This window comes from Aquarana catesbeiana, linkage group LG07, assembly GCF_042186555.1.
Source record: "Aquarana catesbeiana isolate 2022-GZ linkage group LG07, ASM4218655v1, whole genome shotgun sequence".
In the NCBI taxonomy this organism is placed as follows: Eukaryota; Metazoa; Chordata; class Amphibia; order Anura; family Ranidae; genus Aquarana; species Aquarana catesbeiana.
The window spans coordinates 73,386,987-73,412,198 of NC_133330.1; positions in this window are offsets into that span (position 1 = coordinate 73,386,987).

A 25,212-nucleotide genomic window follows, 5' to 3' on the forward strand; every position below is an offset into this window, starting at 1 on the left:
CAGAGGATGGATTTCCTGTGAAGGTGGATGGGACTTCAGTCTCCACCTGTATACCCCAGGGATGCTGGGCAGTCGGCCCAGATCCCCAACAGCATGACGGAGTGAGCCCAGACACCCTGTCTTCTCTCCAGCGGCAGAAAGGACTCCAGGGAGAAGGGCCAGTCCAGGCCTCTCCCCAGCGGCAAATATGTTCTCTGAGAGAGGCAGAGGTTGGCTGGGTGAGTAATGCTTTGTTTGGAACAATTTGTTTGGGGTACTGTGTGGGTACAGGCATTAGAGGACTGCAACCCGTCTGGGGTTTCCTCCTGTGTTAGTCTCCTGCCGAAAGGGGAGAAATGTGACAGACCTAGCCGGGAGAGAGACTTTTGGAGGGGACTGTATGCTAGCCTCTTGCCGATCGATCGTGGGCCCTGTCATTTGGGGGAACGGTGCTCTTTGTGAGCTGTATGCCTGGGGACCCTTGAGGTGGTATTACTGTGGATTCGGGTCCTGGTCCCCCAGGACACACAGACTCTGGGGACCCTGGATTTGCCATATTGGAATAGTGACTGATTCATACCGCTGGGACTCCTACTGTTAAATGCTAATGTCATCAATTCCAGCTACCTGTCTGTTGTATGCTAAAATGTGTATTGTAAATAAGTCTACTATGGGATCTAAGAGTCATTAGATCCCATTGTTGTTTGTGTTTAATTAACTCTGCTATTGTGATAATGTTGATTGGATTTTCTGAACTACAAGACGGCCAGTCTGGCCTAAAGGTCATGTCTGAGTCATCTAGGCTGTCTAAAGGGATTAGTTAATTAGCTCATGTTAATTAGGTTAATTAGGCTACAGCTGTATTGTTAGAGTAATATGAGTCGGAGGTATGCACCTCCACTGTTAGTGTATAAAAGAGCCTGTATATTGCAATAAAAGAGATTCCTGGATGAACTTACATACAGCCTGCCTGGTGTTTGTTCTGAGCTATCACAACTGGGTTAGAACGACACATAAGAAATAAAAAGTGCAGCGCTATATTTGAGTGAAAAACACATACATATATGAAAATGACTAAAAAGTGAGCTTCAGTGTAAATCATCCATATGTAAACTCTGGTTTCAACCAACACTCTGAATCAACAAAAAAACAACAAAAAAGGAAATGAGTATATGCAAAAGGTCTTATGACAACACCTTGTGAATATTATAATAAAAAATCAATCAAAGAGTGTTATCTCTCTCAAAAATGTGTGACTGTGTTAAAGCAGTCCCATGAAAACATAAACATAAATGTTGCTCAAAGGAACAAGAAACATCATCGTGAGAAAGTGACCAGTATGAATGGGTAGGATTCAAACAAGTCTCTGGGATTTAAACAGTTCATCCAAGTGTAAGGGTGATCACAGGGCGTATATACAGATCTCACACCACTGTATGTATATTCACATCCAGGGTAATTCTTCTTACATTCAACAAGAGGGGAAGTAAGTAAAATGCCCTTACCAGAAGCGGTGGACTCACTGGCCCTTGGCACGGTAGAGTTAAAGATGTCTCCGATCCTGGGGTGGAAGCTGCAGAGGGCCTCACGGCTGTGGAGGGCTTTCACCGTTTGCACGGTAGAGTTAAAGATGTCTCCGATCCTGGGGTGGAAGCTGCAGAGGGCCTCATGACTTTAAGTCTTCAACGATGGGACCAGGTCCACTCAGATGAGGGAGCGTGTTCGGTTGTCAACTGGAGTCCTCCTCCGGAAATCACTCACTTGGCTTTGCCCATATATGATCGAAAAAAGAAAAAAGGCTTCCACATAGTGTAAAATCCAAGTAACCAAAGATTTTATTGTTATTGTTAAAATTTCCAATAAAAATTCAGGTTTTAAAATTAAGTTCATATGAACAAAAATCTAGCGCAGTGAACTCTGATGGCTGTGGTAGCGTCACACACTCGACGCATTTTGTCTACCAAGACTTCAACTGGGGTAAAGCTAGCCTGCCATCTCCTGTGCTATTTATCTAAAAATACAGAAAACCTTCATTGGGGACACCTGTGCGGCGTGACTTCCGGGTTAGAACGGCACATAGCTGTAGTTCTAATCCCGCAACATTGGATGACCGAACAATCAGATGTTGCGATCTGCAATCTGATTCTATAGCTGCAGAGGAGTGTGGGGAGAGTGGAACCGAGCGAGCAAGGGGCTTGTTACAACATCTTTATCCCTTAGGGAGTATCTCACCAAAAATTAAAGTGCAGACGATTTCTGGGGGAGTTCTTTATGCCAACTATGAACAGAACACCTCCAGGTGCCATACTGCAATAAATTGTTTTTGACAGTTTTAGAAAACTACAGAATAAAATGGAAAGGTGATTTTTAATATCAATAAATTATACAATGGCTTGTGTTGCAATTTTTTTGCTCTTATTTTTTTCTAATGAACATGGAAATTCCCTTTAAATGCAGTTCCAATATTAACCCCTATAGGCATCACCTTATAATTCCAGTTGTAAGTGCTTGTTGCACATCTAACACTTATTTGAATTTGTTGAAATCTTGACAGGTTAAGCAAATAGCAGAATTGGTTGGAATGAAAGATTTTTTTTTTAAAAAGAAAACCACATTAAGATTTCCAATAGATTCAGGAGTCTCTCAGAGACTTGCCATCACCATGTGCAGATACGCACGGTGAGGGGGTAATGTAACCCTTGAAGTGCAAAGCACACAGAAAACTTAAGGTCAGGAGTTCAATTGCACACACATGTTGCATTACATAAAATTGAACTGTGAAAAAATAAACATGAGTCATCCGATTTCCACCGAGGATTTCGATGTCTAATCCAAACTAAGTACATGCTTTGTAGCGTGTGATTTGTTGAAACACTTCAATCGTTTTCCCATTGTAAATAAACATTAATCAGCTCTATACGTTAAGATCAAAATATGAATTTTGCAACTTACAGCTTTGGCTGATCTGAATATAGAGCACACTTGCAAGTCAGATTACATGTTCGATAACACAGACAATCTAAGCTGCAATAGGAACAAGGAGGAGGGCTTGCTCATTGCGTTGGGAATTAGGGAAACAACAAAGGAGCACAGTGCATCTCAGTCACTACTTGTTTATATATTTGCTTATTTTTAGTAACGTAAAAAAAAAAAAAATAAAATAATGAGGTTGATGAGCTGCCATTTTTTGGCACAAGAACATGTCCAGGATAGTTGAAAGCAGCTCTCAATGTGGTATTAAACCCAAAACTACAAATGTATTCTATCGCAACTTACCAATCATTAAATGTGGTGGCTGCATCATTTTTCTTTGACTTTTTCCTTTTGTTTTCACCTGGTGATCTGGCCAGTCAAGGTATTCTATGGTAGAATTGATCTGGGCCTATATATGTTCTAATCCATGCTATCTCTATTATTTACATGTTTTTTGTTTTGTAAATTGATTATCTATTATCGGTTCCTTGTAGAGATATCTATAAACGTTCTCCTCTGAAGTAAACTCCTGAAGAAGCGGTTATACCGCGAAACATGTCGAGGTTGAACTGACACAGACAAGATCCACGGTCCCCCTGTCTGGGTGGGCATGTGTCCTTCAGAGATTTTATACTGTATATATTATATATTACCTCTATAGGACCTTGATTGTTTGTCTTAAATAAATATATACTTTTTTACAAATACGTATGTGAGTCCTTGCTGTACCATGAAGAGCCCGTAGTTGCCTCAAATCTTCTGACTTTATTTTTCAAATTGATAGGATGATGGTACATTATGTTTATATTTATGGTTTTGTAGCGATATTATCCAGTCAAGGTATTAATGAGATACAACTCTGGAGGAACAAACTCAGGAGGCACAGCAGACATCAGCATTGTCAGTCTGGGAGGAGGGGGGGGGGGCTGGTAAATGTATTAGCAGATTTGGAACCAACTGAAGCCAAACTGCATCTCACACTTTACAATCAGCTACAGCAAACTGTTTTGTTTTTCCTTTTGGGATAAAGATTTTGCATGAGTAAATTAAAGCCGTGTTAAGTGGTTTGTCTCATCCATGTAAACTGATACATTCTTCTGGACAGTGTGACCTTGTGAAAAACAACAGACTTGCTAGTTGGATCACCAGAAGAAAGAAAGTCTAGAAAAGGAAACTAATGCAGCCATCACATCTAAGAATTGTTAAGCTGCAAAATAATAAATGTTTGCTTTTGGGTTTAAGCCCCTGTTTACACCATTGTGATTTGTCATACGATTTGACAGGTCCAACTCTCATGACAAGTCGTACCCTATTGTCAGCAATGGACCTGTTCAAAATAGTGACGCGCCGATTTGAAAAATAGGTTCCTGCACTATTTTTGTCAATTTCAGGTGCAACTTGCATAGATATCTGTGCATGAAGTTGCAAAGATGTCAGCCAAGTTCCCCCTGAAGTCGCATTGGCATGCATGCTTTAAAATCAGTGGCATCGGCAGGGGGGGGGCTGACGGTGGCTGGAGCCCCGAGTGGGTCCCCAAAAAGCCCCGGGTTTCGGGCATGCGCGGTTCTACAATTAGCCCCAAGCCCGAGAGCCGTCGACGAGCAGGGACCGATCTGACCTGAGCGCGGCTGAGTGTCATAGCAGGTCCAGCCTTCTGGAGCCTGCAGTGCCTATGATGGACATTACACTGGTCCAATGCAGGGACCGCAGGACGTATGACGTCCGTTATAGGTGCTGCAGGCTTCACTAGGCAGGAATTACAATGCGGAAGCCCCGCCACTCGGCGCTCGGGCGGGCGTCCCTCCTCTTGTGTGTCATGGCTCTGGCTGCCTGGAGTGCCTGGCCCTGCTGTCTACTCCACGGGTGCGCCGCACACTACGGCTGAGCTGCAGGAGGAGGAGGTCACGTCACCTGAAGTCAGGTAGATCAGTATATCATGTCAGTGTGGGTCAGTGTATGTCAGTGTGGGTCAGGTAGGTCAGTGTGGGTCAGGTAGGTCAGTGTATGTCAGGTAGCTCAGTGTGGGTCAGGTAGGTCAGTGTGGGTCAGGTAGGTCAGTATATGTCAGGTAGGTCAGTGTGGGTCAGGTAGGTCAGTGTGGGTCAGGTAGGTCAGCATGTGTCAGGTCATTGTATGTCAGGTAGGTGACTGTAATGGTCAGTGTAGGTCAGTGTATGTCAGGTAGGTGAGTGTAATGGTCAGTGTAGGGCAGTGTATGTCAGGTAGGTGAGTGTAATGGTCAGTGTAGGGCAGTGTATGTCAGGTAGGTGAGTGTAATGGTCAGTGTTGGTCACTGTATGTCAGGTAGGTCAGTGCGCCTCAGGTAGGTAACACACACTGCCCCCCCCCGGCGCTGGGCTCGGACTTGTTTTTTTGTCACCTAGTAATGCCCCTGTTTAAAATCATTTAATTTAAGTTGGATTCGGTGTGAATAGGGGCTTATTTGCTTCAACTTTTAAGAGCTATTTAACCCTTTTGCTGAGTAGTTTTTGCAGGTTTTTTTATTTTGGACACATGTTTAAAAAATTATTTTAGGCCTGAAGATTAGTTAAAACCCCCAAACATATATAAAGTTTTCAGTAAAATTACACGAAAGTTAATTTTAGGGCACACAAATGCAATATATTACCTGGTTTTTGTTCAAATATAAAACATGAGGTGGCGCTGAGTAAATAGATCTCCAACATGCCAAGCTTTACAAGTGCCCTCAAAATGACAACAAACTTTGGCCCTCTATATTTTTCAGGTTTTTTTTGGGGGGGGGGGGGATGTTTCCAATGCCTAGTACATGCGATGAGAAAATCAGAAACGCATTGGACAAAAATGCTCCTAAATGCGAAGAAAAAAACATCGCTTTTAGGATAGAAATATGTTTAATAGCAATAATGTAGTGATAATTCTATTGCTAATATTTGCTAATTTTCCTGCTCTTCTTATAAAGCAGCGGTCACTAAATGGCAGACTGCATTCCAAAACCCCGGCTTCCTGCCCGGTCACCAATGTCATCCTCACAGCAGATGGGGGACGGGAGGAGCTGCAGATCTGGACCGGGAGCAGGAGCTGCCCAAGTCATGTTAACAAGCCGGTGATTACCTGGCTTGTTAATATGAAAAGACTCCCGCTTTCTGTCCCGATCTGTAGCGTGGCAGCGTGCTGCAGATCGGGTCAGAGAGTCGGAGTCTTTTCATATTAACAAGCCAGGTATTCACCCGCTTGTTAACATGACTTGGGCAGCTCCTGCCCCTCAGTCCCGATCTGCAGCTCCTCCTGCCTGCTGTGAGGATGACATCGGTGGCCGGGCTGGAGGCCCGGGAGAGGACACCCCAGGATGATTAGTGCCTTTGCCCTGCCAAAGGTACCATAGGACTGTGCAGTGGAGGCTTACATTAAAAGGGGCATTGTGTTGAGTTAGGGGGCACTGTGTGGTATAAAGGGGTGTAAAGGGGCACTGTGTGGTGTAAAGGAATGCTGTGTGGTGTAAAGGGGGTGTAAAGGGGTGCTGTGTGTTGTAAGGGGGCACTGTGTGGTATAAAAAGGCACTGAGTGGTGTAAAGAGGCACTGCATGGTGTAACATAGTTACATAGTAGGTGAGGTTGAAAAAAGACACAAGTCCATCAAGTCCAACCTATAAATGTGGGTGTAAAAGCGTGCTCTGTTGTGTAAAGGGGCACTGCATGATCTAAAGCAGGGGTCTCAAACTGGTGGCCCTCCAGCTGTTGTGGAACTACAAGTCCCATCATGCCTCTGCGTGAGGGAGACATGCTTGTAACTGTCAGCCTTGCAATACCTCATGGGACTTGTAGTTTTGCAACAGCTGGAGGGCCACAGTTTGAGACCTCTGGTCTAAAGGGCACTGCGTGGTGTAAAGGGGTGTAAAGGGGCGCTGTGTGGTATAAAGAGGCACTGTGATGTAAAGGGCACTGCAATGTAAAGCAGGGGCAGTGTTGTGAAGAGAAACTGAGGACACTGTAGGACTGCTTTAAAGATGACATCACTTCCGATTACACGCTAGTACATTGCTACGCACAATGGAAGTTATACTGGATCGTATGAGAATTTCCGTACACTTAGTAGCAGTCTCGTATTTGATATGAAATTCCCATGCAAAAAAACATGAATGAACATTTGTCCGATTTTCTCATCCTGTGTACTACGCGCAATTCACACTAAAGCGTTTTTTTATGCATTTTGCATTTTGCAGAAATGCGGGGAATTTTTCTAACATGGGTCCCTATGGAACACATTCACGTCAATGCATTTTTGTGCCTCTGTGTTTTTGGAAAGGGTCAGGGACTTTTTTTTCCCGCAAAATGCAGCATTTAATGCTGCATGTAATAGACTTTAATGGACCCACATCCAAAATGCAAGTATCGCGTTTTAAACACGATTTTGACGCAATTTGCTCTTTGCATTTTTTTTTTACACTGTATATAGCTGGTTGCTAAGGAGAGGCCAAAGAAACCGGCCGCTGCATCCTTAACAACCGATGAGTCATCAGCTGTCAGCAGGCTTCCCTGCTGACAGCTGAATGTACAAAAAAAGAATTGCCAGCTAAAACCAAAACAATTGTAAAAAAACAGTGTGGGGTCCCCCCCCAGGTCCATGCCATGCTCTTGGGTCTAGTATGGATTTGGAGGGGACCCCCCCATGCCAATTATTTTTTTTTAAATAGCATGGGGTCCCCCCAAAAATCCATACCAGACGCTTACCTGAGCATGCAGCCCGGCAGGTCAGGAAAGGGAGGAGGCAAGCAAGCGCCTCCTGAACCATACCAGACCGCATTCCCCAAAGCACCTTGTGACCCCCCCACCCTCTTGTGACTTCACCGCCCGGGGCATGATGGGTCCGTAACATCACAGGGGGTGGGGTCTCTGAGTGATGTCATCCGATGGCCACGCCCCATAATTATCTAAGAAATGCTTGACATCAGCACGCACAGGACGCAGCATCGGAGGAGGGTCATCTGTGGGAGCGGAGGCGGAGGAAGAACACCGGACAAAGAAGAGCGGAGATAGAAGAAGACCAGAAGAGGAAGCTGGAGAAGTAGAAGACCGGAGGAGGAGGAAGCGGGAGAAGGAGAAGCCCGGAGGAGGAAGAAGCAGGGAAGAACAAGACATTTTTAATAAAGGACTTGTCAAAAACTGTCTATTGTCTTTTGTCACACTACACTACTTTTTTTTTTGTTGAAAAAAACCTCATACTCATTCACATAGGGGGCGGCAGGATCTGGGGGCCCCCTTGTTAAAGGGGACTTCTGAAATCTGATAAGCCCCCATCCGCAGCCGGACAATCACCGGCCAGGGTTGTCAGGAAGAGGCCCTTGTCCCCATCAACATGGGGTCAAGGGCTTGGTTACCATTCCAAGTTGCCAGCACACAGCACAGACACTTCCCCATCCTGGGCTGTTCTCATTCCGTGCTCCTCTCCATTCATGATAATATGACAGGGAGGCTGCAGGGCCCCCTGGAGCTAGTGGCAGGTTTTGCTTTGAATATTAATATTGAATTAAATAGAGTTTTTGGTTTGGGTTGCCTAGTGTAGTTCTGTTTTAATGTCTATTGATGGTTCATTCATACTGTTTTATACTAAATTAAATGCAATGTGAATTGGTGGAGATCACTGGAATTTCCCTGGAAGATGAATTAAACTGTACTGAGCCTCTGAATGCCTCCTGTCATCGCTACAAATACACCGAGAAGCCTGAAAGATAAACTAAACAGTCACTAAAAAAGCAAACGAAACAAAACTGCAACTCGCAACGGCTGTTTTAACCTGAAAGAACATCAGGCCAATTATGGAGCACAATAATGCCTACATTGTACAGTATTTTCTCCTGACAAAAAATAAATATTTAAATAAATCAGCAACAGGTATTAACCAATCCGATGAAATACTGCACATACATTTCAAGAGCTAATCTCTTAATAAGAGATTGTAATGAGACAGCAGGAATTATGTAATTGCATTTAATGATATACTGTTCCATTATTCATGGAGGTTTTAAATTGCTTTTTTTGCAATCCTGATTAAATGACAGGTTGATGGATAGTCCTCTGTGTGATTTGGTTCAAACACTTTGAGCTTATGTTCATATTAAGGACACATGAACTTTGGTAGTATGGATCTCATCAGTGATAAGAAAAAAAAATATGAATTTTATTTGTCTCTGCTCCTAAAGATAATGCTTACTGATTTAAACATATGTTCTTTCTTTGTTTTTTAAATTTTAAGGACAAAAAAGACAGTTTCAATATTGTTGGCTGTGACCGCACTGCATGGGTTACCTCATTGTTTTTGTCTAGGGGTGAAGACAGTGGAGATATACTTACCAAATCCGCCGATCCTCTAAGCACAAGACTGGTCCCTGCCCCCCCGCGCACGCTAGTGGTCTTGTGCATGGACTTTTCCTTACGTCATCAGCTTTGGACATGAGCATGGCAGGAACAGTCCACCGCTGGACGTGGGGAACGTGGGGGAGCACTATTTTCCAAAGGATCTGGTAAGTATCCTGCATGGGAAAAGAAAATTCCCGGAGTTCTGCTTTAAGTCAGATAAATGTAGTCTTCTATCTTGCCAACAAGGCACTTTAGTTAACTTCCACATCATTATTATTGCGTCATTTCATGTTGGAAAAGCATGTTGTTTACAGACATTATTAAACAGAAAAAAAAGAAAAGTATAGAACTTTTCAGGTGCTAACAACCTCAGCAATGAAACACAACCAACTAAAATATTACAACTTTATATATTTTATTTCACACACGATTGGTTAATGGTTTTAAAACCATTATAATACAAAGTAGATTAATACATATCTGATTCCTGCATGGAACAAATTGTGAGAATGCTATTGCCCGTTGATTTGTGCACAGGCGAACACATATTCTCAGGAATGCAAGTGCACGTGCGCAAGAACCTGCGCACTCATGGGAGCACCTCCACAACCTCTATTGGCACCAGATGGCCTATTTAAAGGATGCTCAGAGTCCTGCTCAGCGCTCACTGGTCTTCAGCTGCTTCCTTGTGCCCTGCTTAAATCCTGCATGATATCCTTTGCTGACCTAGCTTGCTATTGACCTGACCTTGGAACCCATTTAAGCTTCTGATTATCGGTTCCTGACTTCAGCTTGCTCCTGACCTTGCTTCTGTCTGATGCCTCGATACCTCACTTCCCGCTCGTTGCTGACTCCAGCTATCCTCCTGACTACGCTTCTGTCTCCTGTTTGGCTTCACATTACTTTGGAGTGCCTGTGCTGGCTGCCCCTCATCCCAGCTTCAGTGAACACAGTGTGCTCCTGTCTCATACGTTGGGGATCCTGGTGAACCTGAAATCCTGGTGAAGTGCCCCTTTAACCTCGACTGATCTACCTGGCATCATCTTGGTTTCTGACCTGATGTTCTGTCTGAGTGTACAACTCCAGCCACAAGCTCTGCAATCAACAGCTACAGGCACTCATGTTTTTTTTTGTTCACCATCTGGTACTCTCTCAGTGGGGCCTGGTCTGGAGATACAAGAGAAGCCAACCTCGTAATTTCAGTCTCCTACCAGGTACGTGACACAAATGCTCCAATCATCTTGGCAAAACACCTTAGATTTCCCACCCACCATATAGACACCCCAACATAAGTCCGTTAGATATGATAAACAATAGAAATAGCTTGGTGGTAAAAATGGTAGTTCGGGGGATAATTAGTCTCAACGTGTTGAGAAGTTGAAAAAGCTTAACCCTCGAAACGTGTTGACACTAATAATCCCTTAAACTATGTGGTTGAAAGTTCTGATTACCCTGGTGATAATCAAAGATTCCCCCACTTTGGAGGGATTTCCACTCACTTCCTGTTTGGCTATGGGACAGGAAGTGAAGGGATATCTCTGCAATGGGGCACACATAAAAAATAAAAAAAATACCTACAAGTCCTGTTCTGAAATAACAGGGAGCATCAAAGGAATCCCATGTCACTGGTATTTCCTGTTTGTATGTATTTATGTAAATGTTAATCAGTCAGGTAGGTGATGCAACAAAGTCAACCAATAGTGAATTCATCTTTTGCTTAGTGGAAATCATCAGAAGAGGGGTACTGAGGATACCAGGTGGGGGTGGAATGTCAGAGATCCAGGGCAGTTAGTATGAGCAGCTTTGACCAAGTCATGACTGAGAATCCATTGCTTGTGTCCAGTACTGGACTCTAAGGCTAATTAACGGCCTTTTATGATCCCACAAGAGCTCACACTTGGCCATAGATACACTCAGACACATGGCAGTTTCCATTGATGCCTGTTCTGCCCCACTTCCATGGGGCAGAACAGGCAAGACATGTATATTGTATGTCTTTTGTTGAACTGCATGATGTTATTATTGTTCATTAGTATGCTTGACATTCAGTGGCAGTTTTGGGCTACTGCAACTAGTTTACTAATTTGATTTTGGCATCTTCCTCTGTCCTAGGGCTAGTTAGTTTAGACACGCTTAGCTTATTCCATGTTCCCTCGGCCAGTGTTAGTTATTCGCAGAGACAGGGCTGACTTTGTTTTCCTACACTTCAAAAGAGTGAGAAAACATCCTCTGTACTAAAAGTGAAATTGAACTTCTGAGCCTTATAGAAGAGTTAAGCTGCACGTGGATAGTGCCAAGTCAGCACGTGACTATACTGGCAGACTCGGTCTACGGAGGTATGTAAATGCATAAAGTGGCATTTGAAACAGAACAATGCCAGTTAGGGATGGCTTCCACTGTGGCTTTCCTACCATTTTTATCATTGCATTTGCCTGCTAGGTGATGGAACCCTACTTGTCATGTCATGGACGAGACAATCCGGGGTACCAGGAGGTAAAGTAGAGTGGAAGCCCAGAGTCTGCAGGGTAGCAATTTTTGTCCCTGATTTGGGATGTTGAAAATAAAAATAAATTCATTAAAAAAAGTCAATTTTTGTATATATTTTTAAGTATATTCTGATGTTCCTGTAAAAATTCAGAAGGATATTACCACATTAGTAAAACAGTTACGTACTTAGGAACTTCTTCTGCCACACCTTGAGCACTCCGGTCACACAAGTTTATCAGATTTCCAAATAAAAAATTAAATCAACAATAATTCAACTCTGATTTCATTCTCATTTTATAGTCTGCACCCAAAGGTTCCTTATGCTACTCAACGGTTGTTTTAGCATTGTTGCATGTACATAATCACCTAGATAGGTTAATATGCCACAATGAACTCTTAGGTATTATTGAGCGGAACAGGCTGTCATGATATCTGTCTTTCAATAACTATTCCAGAAGCCTCCTCTTGCCAGCATGCATAAAGTACTTTAGAGGATTTAATACATCGATGTGAGCTGTGTTTGGCAAGTTGGAACTGATTTTACCTTATTAAGCTCTCAGCTCTGATGCAAGCAGTCTTCAAAATAATCCTGAATTTTCTAACAGCAGGAAATGTATGACTGGATAGAACAAACAAAGAATAATTATATTTTAAGTGGATATGGTGTTTCATGTACTAATGTATTTTACAGCATACAATGAAAAATAAAATAAGAGAACTATTGTCATGACAAATAGCGGGTAAGGGTACAGTCTGCATTATACAATGGGTATAGAAAAGAATCACCCCCCCTTTAAAATAATCACATTGTGTTGTGTTGCAGCCTGAAATGAAAACAGACACAGTTTTTGTTTTATCCAGCTGTATTTACTGTACTAGTGCAACTTATAACATCCAAGTGAAAGATATAACACCAACATGTCAGAAAAAATAAAAATTAAAAACAAAATAACTGAGTTGGAAAAAAGATCACCCCCTTAAGGTAACTATTTTATTGGGCCAAATTTTGCTTTAATTACAGCCTTTAGTGTGTTGGGATATGTCTCTAATAACTTTGCACATCTAGGTTTTGCAATATTTGCCCACTCTTCTTTGCAGAACTGCTCAAGTTCAGTTAAATTTGATGGTGAACGTTTGTGGACTACAGTCTTCACAGATTATTAATGGGGTTTAAGTCTGGGCTATGACTAGGCCATGCAAAAACATTCACCCTTTTCTCCTTCAACCACTGTGTGGTCATTTTTGCTGTGTGTTTTGGGTCATTGTCATGTTGGAAGGTAAACCTTCTTCCCATTGACAACTTTCTGGCAGAGGGCAGCAGATTTTACTCAAGAATTTGATGGTATTTTGCCCCATCCATTTTTCTTCTATTCTGACAAGTGCTCCCATTCCTGCTGCAGAGAAACACCCCCATAACAAGATATTACCAACTCGATGCTTTACTGTAATGCCCTGTACACACGGTCGGACATTGATCGGAAATTCCGACAACAAAATCCATGGATTTTTTCCGACGGATGTTGGCTCAAACTTGTCTTGCATACACACGGTCACACAAAGTTGTCGGAAAATCTGATCGTTCTGAACGTGGTGACGTAAAACACGTACTTCGGGACTATAAACGGGGCAGTAGCCAATAGCTTTCGTCTCTTAATTTATTCTGAGCATGCGCGGCACTTTGTGCGTCGGATTTGTGTACACACGATCGGAATTTCCGACAACGGATTTTGTTGTCGGAAAAATTTTATAGCAAATTCTCAAACTTTGTGTGTCAGAAATTCCGATGGAAAATGTGTGATGGAGCATACACATGGTCGGAATTTCCGACAACAAGGTCCTATCACACATTTTCCGTCGGAAAATCCGACCGTGTGTACAGGGCATAAGAATGGTGTTATTTGGATGGTGAGCTGTATTGGATTTCCACCAGACATATTGTTTGGTGTTTAGGTCAAATAATTCAATTTTAGTCTCACCTGGCCACCTTAAATGCACCTTGAAGATCCTGAGGCCACATAGAAAAAGGTATTATGGTCAGATGAGACTAAAATTGAATGATTTGGCCTTAACACCAAAGGATATGTCTTGCTGAAATCTATTTTTATTTATAAAATGTTGCAAACAGGTAAATTTTCTCCTTTGTATATGTGCACTGATGAGGCTGCACTTATGGGCACTGATAGGCTGCACTGATAGGCACTGATAAGGCAGCACTGATGGGCACTGATAGGTGGCACTGATGGACACTGATGAGGCGACACTGGTGGGCACTGATCAGGAGGCACTGGTGAGGCTGCACTGATGGGTGGCACTCATGGGCATTGATAGGTGGCACTGATGGGCACTAATAGGTGGCACTGAAGGGCACTGAGAGGTGACACTGAGGGGCACTGATAGGCACTGGTAGGTGGCACTGTTAGGCAGCACTGATAGGTGGCATTGATGATGAGGCACTGATGGGCACTGATAGGGGGCACTGGTGGGCACTGGTTAGCACTACTGATGGGTACTGGTATGTGGCACTGGTAAGGAGCACTGGTCGGCACTGGTTAGAAGCACTGGTGATGAATGTGTTGGACCGATGTCCCTTTTACAGAAGCCAGCAATCGGCTTTATTTTTTTCTCCTCGCGCTGTCAACGAGAGGAAAAAAAAGCAGATTACCAGCTTCTATTTACATCATGTGATCAGCTGTCACTGCCTGACACTAGGTGCTGCTGTATCATAGGGAAAGATGACAATATATAATATACAATTATTTTCACAGCTATACCCTTAGTGTCTACATAAGGCTATATATTGTAAATGCTGCCTGCCACAATAGGCCAAAATTGATGTGTCATATAGGCCTAAATATCATGCCCTTGGCTACAGGTGATGGATAGATGGATGAGAATAAAAAACTGGTATGGAGAAATGTTTTTTTTAAAATAAACCAGGATAATATGTACATGCACAAAAGCTACATCCACATATAACACAGTCACATCTATATGGAAATTACAAATCAGCCAGATGGAATCCTGCAATAAAAGTTCAATAGTCGGTATAGTGGTTCCTCGTTATTGTAGCTGTTATCAAAAAACAGAAAGTCTATAAAATGCAGGACATGGTGATATATAAAAGTCCCATATTCATAATGGTGTCTGCATCGATTCTAGGCAGCATCAAGGTAACTTAGTGTTTACATATATTCCCAGGTGACTTCTGTGCTCCCCCTTCAAAATTCCTACTCACCGAATCCAGACACCCCTACAGGGGTAATAGGCATGTAGTGCTTTTTATGGAGGTCACCGCTCCCTGAAGTCTGCAGTAGATGTCCCAGGTGTATCCTTATAGGTTAGTGGATTCTGATGTGCCCATAAGTAAAATCATTCATATGTCAAAAGATAAAAAAAGAGCTCCCATGGTGTAGTAAGATGAAAAAAAAACGGTCCAATTTATTAATTAAAAAACATAAAAACAAACACCAAGCAGAAGCATACAATGAAAAACGTGTATTCTTAATTGGTATTACACGTAGCCAGCTTGCATGTAGTGCCGGTAATGTAAAAACCACAAGCGTGTACTGAGATAGGGGATAACAGCAGCTGTGCGCTCCAACTGCGTTCCACCCTCTCGTAAACACGGAAGTGACGTAGTGTGCATGGCTCCGTCGTACGTGTTTCGTCACAGACGTCCTCAGCGACCTTGCCACACTGTTGTACGCTATGTCTTATGAAGGGAGAACGTCCATGCCTGTCCCACCCCCTCAAATAGGGGTGGCCAATGAAAACAAAACGCAAACCCCATTTAATGAAAACCATGTAGGAAACCAAATCGAAAGCCCTATCTGATGGATAATCCCCAGGGCGGTGTAAGGCCATTGTCTAGATATTACAGATATTTGGTATAATGGACGCCATGGTAACGCTCTCCCCCATAACATCAATAAGTTTATATGTCATACTAGTTACAACTCAAAACCACGTATATAGGGATGTATAGGGATGATGGCTCACCCTCCTGGTGGAAAGTAGGTAGTTCTGTGCGCCACAGAATAATGGGTACTGGCAGATATTACCGTGTAAAACTACGTGACATAATATCTGGGGACAGAAGATGGTACATCTAATATTGTACCCACAGTATATGTGTGTGATGATGGTTATATACTGAATTTTTTTATGTGTAGTGAGTGCCACCAATTACTATTAAAGAACATATATTAATAAAATTAATAATACAAACAAAAGAAAAATGAAACTCAAAAAAGTAGGGATGTATATGTCAGCAATCGCTGTCCCCTCTGCCCAAGAAGAGAAATATACGTAGGCAGGTTCCCAGTGGCCGGAGTCAGCTGAAATGAGCACCAAGAAGTATTGGTAAATGTATCCTATACATTTATATGTCCATAGAACTATAATGTCAATACATAAAGGGTGTGGGATAAAAAAATATCTATTAATCTATAGTGCCCTAGTGTCCCTATTATTATACATCAATGTGTGAATATACACAGTGTGATATATTTATATCATGTGAAACCACAAACTTGTAAGCCCACCATATCCATGGTCTCGTGGGTTTAAACTTAATATGGTGAGGGGAGGGATATGAGAAATCTCTTTCTAAGTGAATAAAGAGTGGAATGGAGACCAACATGGAAGAAAGGAAAAAAGGAAAAAGAAGAAAGAAGGAAGAAAAAAACAGGAAAAAGAAGAAAGAAGAAAGAAAAAAACAAAAAACAAAAAGAAACTCCCACCCTAGCTGGTGTGTCATGTGTTTAATACAGTAAAAAAGGGAGAACAATCTCAAGTATGGTGTAGTGTAAGTAAACTTAGTCTGGGACACTCACCTGTCCCAGGGTCCAGGGATGTCGGCACCCGAGACCGAATCGTCCCTCGGTCCTCGGGTGCTGCCGCCACCATTCTCTGTAAGGGAATCAGGATGTGAAGCGCTGCGGCTTCACTTCCCGGTTCCCTACTGCGCAATCACGAGTCGCACTGCGCTTCCTAACTGATCCCCGCTGTCTCTGGGACCCATGTGTGTCCCAGCAGACAGCGCGGTGGGCACGGGAAGAGGCATAGACTCCCATGGGAGTCTATGCCGGAAGTGGGTGCAAATACCTGTCTTAGACAGGTATCTGCACCCCCCTCCCCCCTGAAAGGTGCCAAATGTGACACCGGAGGGGGGGAGGGTTCCGAAAAGCAGAGGTTCAGTTTTTGTGTGAACCTCCGCTTCAACTATAGAAGTTAAACTAACAGGTCTATAGTTACTTGGTAATGGTGTTGATCTTTTTAAATATAGGCACCACATTGGCAACAATGGCTTTGAAATTGACAGAGCTCAATTCTTTTAGGATCTGTGGGTGGATGCCATCTGGTCCAGGTGCTTTATTCACCTTTATTCTGTCTAAATATTTCTGGATCATATCAATTAGCAAATGTTGAAAGGACCTGCGACTAGTGGACTCTTTCTGCAGCATCCAGAATTTTGGTGCAGGTAGGCTAAATTACAGTCCACTTTAACACTGGTGACCAGTGCCATAGATTGCAGACCTAACTATAGGTCCCTATACTATGTTAACTCTAATATGAGCGACCAGAAACAACAGTGGGCACAATGTTTTTTTTTTGTAGCCTTTAACAATGAGGGCTCAGTCTTTTACTATATCAACAACAGGAAGAGGAGACAAGGGAGTCCCCAGAAAGCAAAAAAGGGGAATGGTCAACTACAGCTTATGGTACAAAAATGCAAAAAGGCTTTATTAAGGGTGGGGGTATTTACATATACAAAAAATTCCAAATATATGTAAGATAAACAATGTATCTAAATAACACAGTCCGTCTCACTACACTAAACCAAAATTAAAAACCATGCTGCAACATTGATGAATAAAACTGCAGAGCGTGCCTGCAGGCCAAAAACGCATGCAGTGTCCATTTGAATCCAAAGAAAAAAGTATAGCACCAAACATTACTTGGGGTAAGCTACTGACGGGATATCGAGTCTTATGTGGTCTAGTATTGACTGTGCATCAGATTGAGCAGTACTGAAAAGAAACTACATATATCCACATAGACAAGACCTTACATAGCTGAATTAGGTGGGGTTTTTTAACCCTCTGTTAGAAAGAAATCCTCCACAAGCAGCTTCCAACCTCACACTAAATGTGTGTATACACCAGTTGTTTTGGAAATAGAAAGACCAGCGTTCCTGTTACTAGGTATGTCCAGTGCACAAACACTATTTCCTCAATGCAGCATATAAGGAGCAAAGGACATACTGGACATACTTCAGAACCTTTCTGAAGAAGTACGTGGAGGCGTACGAAACGTTAACGCAGCCCCTGCAGGGCTTGTCAGCAGGCCTTGAACACGCTTCCCTTTCCAGCAATGTAAAAGGGTTTCCCTGTGATTTGCATACAGCACCCTACTTCACAAGCTATGTCCGCAGCAGGAATTGAATGCAAGTTTCCTGGTCTTTTCCTAACCATGTGACCAGTCATGTGATCACACAGTCTGCAGTGTCTACTATTGAGGAGAATGGTGTGCTGTGACTACACACTGAATGTTGCTCTGAACTGACTGTGAGCCGCGCCATGCCAAACAGCAAGACAGCAGAGTCTGAGGACATCCCCAGTAATTGAAAGTGGTGAGAGCCCAAAAGGGCACTTTCTTTTTCCCTCCTTATCTGCTTATCAATAGTCTTTGCATCTGTTTGCCATTCACCCTCCTGCATGGATTGACACACTTGAAACTGATGAACTGTGAAAATATCATTCTGGTCTAGACTGGAAAAGAGACTAAGCCCTTTCTTTGGAGTGGTCTGTCCTTTGCTCCTTATATGCTGCATTAAGGAAATAGTGTTTGTGCACTGGACATACCTAGTAACAGGAACGCTGGTCTTTCTATTTCCAAAACAACTGGTGTATACACACATTTAGTGCACTGAGGTTGGAAGCTGCTTGTGGAGGATTTCTTTCTAACAGAGGGTTAAAAACCCCACCTAATTCAGCTATGTAAGGTCTTGTCTATGTGGATATATGTAGTTTCTTTTCAGTACTGCTCAATCTGATGCACAGTCAATACTAGACCACATAAGGCTTGATATCCCATCAGTAGCTTACCCCAAGTAATGTTTGGTGCTATACTTTCTTCTTTGGATTCAACTGGACACTGCATGCGTTTTTGGCCTGCAGGCACGCTCTGCAGTTTTATTCATCAATGTTGCAGCATGGTTTTTAATTTTGGTTTAGTGTAGTGAGACGGACTGTGTTATTTAGATACATTGTTTTTCTTACATATATTTGGAATTTTTTGTATATGTAAATACCCCCCCCCCCACCCTTAATAAAGCCTTTTTGCATTTTTGTACCATAAGCCGTAGTTGACCATTCCCCTTTTTTGCTTTCTGGGGACTCCCTTGTCTCCTCTTCCTGTTGCTGATATAGTGCCATTGCTTTTAGGGCAGGTATCCCGTCACATATTGACGAATCGGCTGGTACTCTATTTGCTGTTTGCAACTTTGGTGAGTGTAGATTCAAGGACCTTTTACCCCCCATTTTTTGCTCAGTCTTTTACTAACACTAATGTCAGCAATATCATGCAAACATCAACCTGTCAAATCTACTTAAATAAGAAAATAATCCACAGGGGCACTATTTTTTTCTTTGTATGGCCATAGTATGTGTCAGTCATGTGCCAATGCTTCTCGCTGCTTCTCCATAGTGGCCAGGTGAAATTAAGCTGGGTTGGGTGTGTGAATCGATGCACAGAAAGTAATCATCACTATTCAAACCGGCTTTAATTTCTTTAGGATGGTAGTGCTGTTGATGGTGGGGGGCTATAAACAAAGTAGGGTTGAACATTTTTAAAAAAGCTTTGATGACTTAAATAGCCCCCCCCCCCCCCTGCTTATCTATAATCTTGGCTGTAGAGCATGGAGAGGCATGATGGTCCAAGATCTAGCTGCACAAAGATGAAAATACCATTGGTAGCCGGTATCCTTTTTAACTACTCATTTCATTGTTCATTTTATAAACATATATTTTGAGTGTTAGGAATAGACATTTTGCAGAAACTAAGTTGTAATTTAAGTTTATGTGGCCTTTAAAGAAGTGAAGGTTTTTTTGGTGATATAGATTGGTAGAGGTGGAAGCAGTAATTTTTGTTTATCTGTGAATAACCAGCCTTTTCTACTGCTGTGATGAAAACAGTTTTCCTCCCAAGAGTAACAGACAAGCTTGGGCACACTGCACAATGTCTTGCAGCTGCTGAACATTGGCTGGGAATGAGACAGCTGGGATCCAGAAAGACAGGGATGGTTAACATTGAAAATTGTTTATATTGCATTGCATAGGAAATTGCATGAAAAAAGGATATGACTGAATAAAACCATCCATCAATGTCAATGATATGGTCAAACTAAAAAGCATATTTACTTAACAGAGAGCTGAAAGTTAATTTTCCTCTCCCTCTAGGAAAAGTGACGAAATGAACCAGACAGATAAACCATTATTAGAATTGCCCAGATTATTAGAACATTAAATGTCAAATTATAGAATCATTAAATAAAAATTAAATCGGTGAAGGTGTCCCTATGTGGTGCAGCATCAAAATTAACTAGAGCGAAAGAGGGTATCCCCTAGGTGGGCTTTAAAGGCACTAATATACTATTGTAGAAAAAGCGTATTTTATTAAACACAATAAGCACAGTAAAAACTAAATATTAGAATGGCTACAATTACTATATACAAAGTATAATGTACTTTGTATATAGTAATTATAACCATTCCAATATTTTGTTTTTACTGTGCTTATTGTGTTTAATAAAATACGCTTTTTCTACAATAGTATATTAGTGCCTTAAAAGTCCACCTAGGGGATACCCTCTTTCTGTCTAGACTCATTAAATGTACTTTAATACTTCCCAAAGTATTTTAATAGAAAAAAATAACTATTTATGCCCACTCCTAAAATAGAATCTCCAACCCCAATGTTGCCAAAGTATGTTTCTTTTGGGAAGGACAAAACCATTTTGTGACCTGTAAATCATGACCATCAAACCAATAAAAAAAATCTGATGTGTACAAACATCATAGACCGTGTTGCTCAGGAAACATTCTGTGTTGACATGCATGCCTATATAGAATCATTTTTTGACATTCCTTAACAATCATGCCCTATTCCCTTGTCCTGGGATGTGGAATTGTTGGACTATACATTTTTTCCTAAGCCAATGAGGTATATGTAAGTATTTGCAGAAACAATATTGTAGGAAGAATGGTCATCATCTCACCACATACAACAGGGTAATGGGGGAGCGAACCGTGCCTGTGTTAAGAGTAAAGTACTCAGCAGATTTAGTGAGGAGTTCATCCACTACGTTAAGGTGAGACAAAAGAGAGTTGATGAGGCACCATGACGTCAGTGGGGATTAAGCAAAAGAGATCTACATGTAACCAAGATAGGATCGTGATCTGACCAGGGTACCGTCAAGATAGAAGCTGATGTAACTGGAGGAAGAACTTGTTTTTGGGTGAACACATGATCGATGTGAGAATATCTTGCATGTGGATGAGAGTAGTAAGTGTAACCTCTCGGGCCATACTTATCCAAGAGATCACGATAAGCCTTTGAAGAGTTGTAGGATTGTGATGGATTTGGAGAGGAACGATCCAATTTAGCATTAAGAACCAAGTTGGAGTCGCCACACAAAAGTAACATGCCTCTCAGATGAGTTTGAATCACAGCGAATAGGTAAGACAGGAAAGGGAGCTGTCTCTTATTTGATGCGTAGTAAGTGCAAATCGTAACCTCTGAATCCTTTCAAAATACCTGGCAAAAGTAGGTAGCTTCCCTGTGGATCTGCAATGGACCTGTGACATGTGAAGGGGACCCATTTCTGGAAAGTCACCATAACTCCCCGTCATTTGTCTGAGGCAGACGCATGGAAGGGTTTGCGGACAGTAGGCATAAAAATAGAGCGGGACCGACGAGGAAGCGAAGTGCGTCTCTTTCAAGCATGCACCATCTTTCTTATGGAAGTGGAGGTACCAGAAGACCTTTGATCACTTCTGAGGTGGGTTGAGGCCCTGAACATTCAGAAAAGGCCAATTAAGAGCCATTCACCCTGACAGTAAAGCTATGGACTGGCTCTAATAACCATCCCATCACAAACCCCTAGTGGGGGGGGGAGAGTGACGGTGGGTAATGCAAAAAGGGTCAAAAGAAAAAGAAGCTTGAAGAAAAAGCAAAAAGAAAGAAAAAGAAGAAAGTGCAGCATGGACCAAAAAATGACCTGTCGAGGCTACGCTGTCCAGCGGGGTAAAAAAATCATTGGTTCCTGAAAAGCCAGAGAGCCCTAACCTCCGGTTCGGTGAGGTATAGGGTGTATGGATCAACCCTGGGTGAAGTTGACCCCCTGACATAACTTGATAGCAACAACAGAAACGGCATGACAAAAAGGGGTGCCATTGTTAAGGATAGAGGGCAATGATAATGTCTCAGTGTCAGGGCTGAGCTCAGCTCTTCCTTCTCTCAGCTGGCCGCTCAGCTGTCAGCTAATTACCAGTTCCCATCTCTCTCCACAGTTACCCAGCTGTTGATTCTGCTCGTCAGTCCTGCCTACTTAAAGCCGTCCAGCTCACTTGATCTCTGCCTTCACCTTTGTCAACATTAGAGAGACTTTCTCCTGCGTTCCTGTTTGAAGAGTTGCTCGGCTGACGTCCCTTCTGGCTCCTGATCCTGCTTGCTGTACTATTGCTTTTATCTCTGGCTCTCTGACATTGGCTTGGCTGACTACCTGATCCGTTTACTGAACTCTGGGTTGTTTTGACTATGCTTACTCTGTTTACCTTTTATTATTATTATTAAAGTGTGATTTAACTATACTTCTGTCTTGGTCTGATTCATGGTTCCCGATAATAGGCAAAGGCCATGAATTCAGAAGGTACAGTCAATCCACTTGTTGGTAATATTTTTTCCAGATTGGATGAGCAAGATCACCACAAGGATCAGTTTGCCTTAGCATTACAAACGCTCCTGAGTCACAAGGCTCACCTGGAATCTCCCACTGTGGCTGCTCTGGTACAACCTGAGTTGCATGCCATCCCTGCTGCTGTGCCAGTCTCTGTGCAGGCCCGCCTTGAGTATTACCTCTATAAGAGGTATGTCTGGTTCCGCTCCGCTTCCCCAGCGATTTGGGGGTGATCCAGTTCAATGCAGAGGGTTTCTCAACCAGGTTGAGATATACTTTGTAATGCTGCCACAGGCATTTCCCACGGACAGAAGCAAAGTGGGTTTCATGATATCTTTGCTTTCTGAGAGAGCCTTGGCCTGGGCAAACCCTCTATGGGAGACGCAAAAACCCGTTGTCTTGAGTTACCCTGAGTTTGTGGCCTCCTTTAAAAGGGTATTTGACGTGCCTGCACGCTCCGCTTCTGCTGTCAAGTGCCTCATGTCCATCAAACAGAGTACGAGAACTGTTGCCGACTATGCCATTGAATTCCGTTCTCTGGCAGCAGAGGTTGCTTGGAACAATAAAGCCCTTGTGGCTGCCTTTTCTCATGGTCTCTCAGATTCCATCAAGGATGAGATAGCAGCCCGAGATATACCCACTGAGCTGGAGAAGTAGATCATGTTTGCCATCCTCATTGACTCCAGACTCAGAGAAGGACTCTAATTTAAGGACCGCTTGCGGAAGCCTCCTGTACATTTGCCTCCGAGCTTTGCAGTCCCACCCATGCCTCCCTCACCTCCCATGCTTCCTGGTACCGAGTCGGTCAGTGAAAATGAACCCATGCACTTGGGCTTCATGCACCTCTCTGTGGATGAGAGAGCCTTTAGGAGGAGGAAGAGATTGTGCCTTTATTGTGGCCAGGCAGGTCACTTTTTGAAGTCTTGTCCTGTCATGGACAAACCTTAGGTGGTGTTGTTTCATCCCCAGTTATCCAGAAGGATAAGCCCCTGGTTTCGGTCATCCTTTCTTGGGCTGAGTCGTCCATCAAGATACAGGCTGTAATCGACTCTGGGGCTGCAGGCCTGTTCATTGATGCTACCTTTGTATCGCAGCACTCGATTCTGCTGCAGCTGCGTGGCATTCCACTTGCCATTGAGGCTCTTGAAGGGAGACCTCTACAGCCTGCCCATGTGACTCATGAGACGGTTCCGTTGTCCATGGCCGTAGGGGCTCTTCACCATGAGATAATCCAATTCCAAGTTATTTCCTCACCTAGGTTTCTGCTGGTTATTAGTTATCCTTGGTTACAGAGGCACAACCCCTCTTTTGATTGGCTCCATGCTGAGGTTCTCTCCTGGTCACCACAATGCAGTGAGACATGCTTCCAGAAGGTAGCCAAGGTCCTGTGCACCTCTTCATTCTCCTCCCTGTCGGAGGAGTACTGCGATTTTAGTGATGTCTTTGACAAGGGTCAAGCAGGTGGTTTGCCTCCACACTGGCCTTATGATTGCGCAATTGACCTTCAACCTGGTGCCATACCCCCTCGTGGCCGGGTTTACCCTTTGTCAGCCTTGGAGGATAAGACCATGGAGGAGTATGTTGCAGACGCACTTTCTCGATGCTTCATCTGCAAAGCCTCGTCTCCTGCTGGTTTCTTCTTTGTGAAGATAGGGGTCACAATATAGGGGTCTCAATCCTTTCATGATTAAGAATGCCTACCCGATTACATTGATTACAGAGTTATTTGACCGCCTCAAGGGAGCAACGGTTTACATGAAGCTTGATTTGAGAGGGGCATACAATCTCGTGCGGATTAAGGAGGGCGACGAGTGGAAAACTACATTTAATACCAGAACAGTCCATTATGAGTACCTCGTAATGCCTTTTGGCCTTTGTAACGCCCCGGCAGTTTTCCAGGAATTTATTGACAATGTCCTCTGAGATTTGTTGCAGTTATGTGTGGTGGTTTATCTCGATGAAATCCTCATATTTTCCAAGTCCCTGGAGAGCCACCACACAGATGTCTGTCGTGTGCTTCAGAAACTAAGAGAAAACAACCTCTATTGTAAACTGGAGAAGTGCGAGTTCCATCGTGAACAGGTTAAATGCCTGGGCTATGTCATTTCCACTGCTGGTTTTTCAATGAACCCAGAGAAACTTTCAGCAGTCCTACAGCGGCCCCGACCCGTGGGTTTACGTCCTCTGCAGCGTTTCCTGGGCTTTGCCAACTATGATCGGAAGTTTATTCGTAACTTCTCGTCTCTGGTCAAGCCCCTGACTGATATGATCAGAAAGGACAGTAACCCACAGAGTTGGTCTCCGGAGTCCATTAAGGCCTTTTAGAGTCTCAAGGCTGCCTTTGTTTCTGCTCCTGTGTTGGCACATCCTGATCCTACGTTGCCTTTTATTCTAGAAGTTGATGCTTCTGACACTGGAGTTGGCGCCCTTCTGTCTCAACGTCCTAACTCTGAGAGCGCTATGCACCCGTGTGGCTA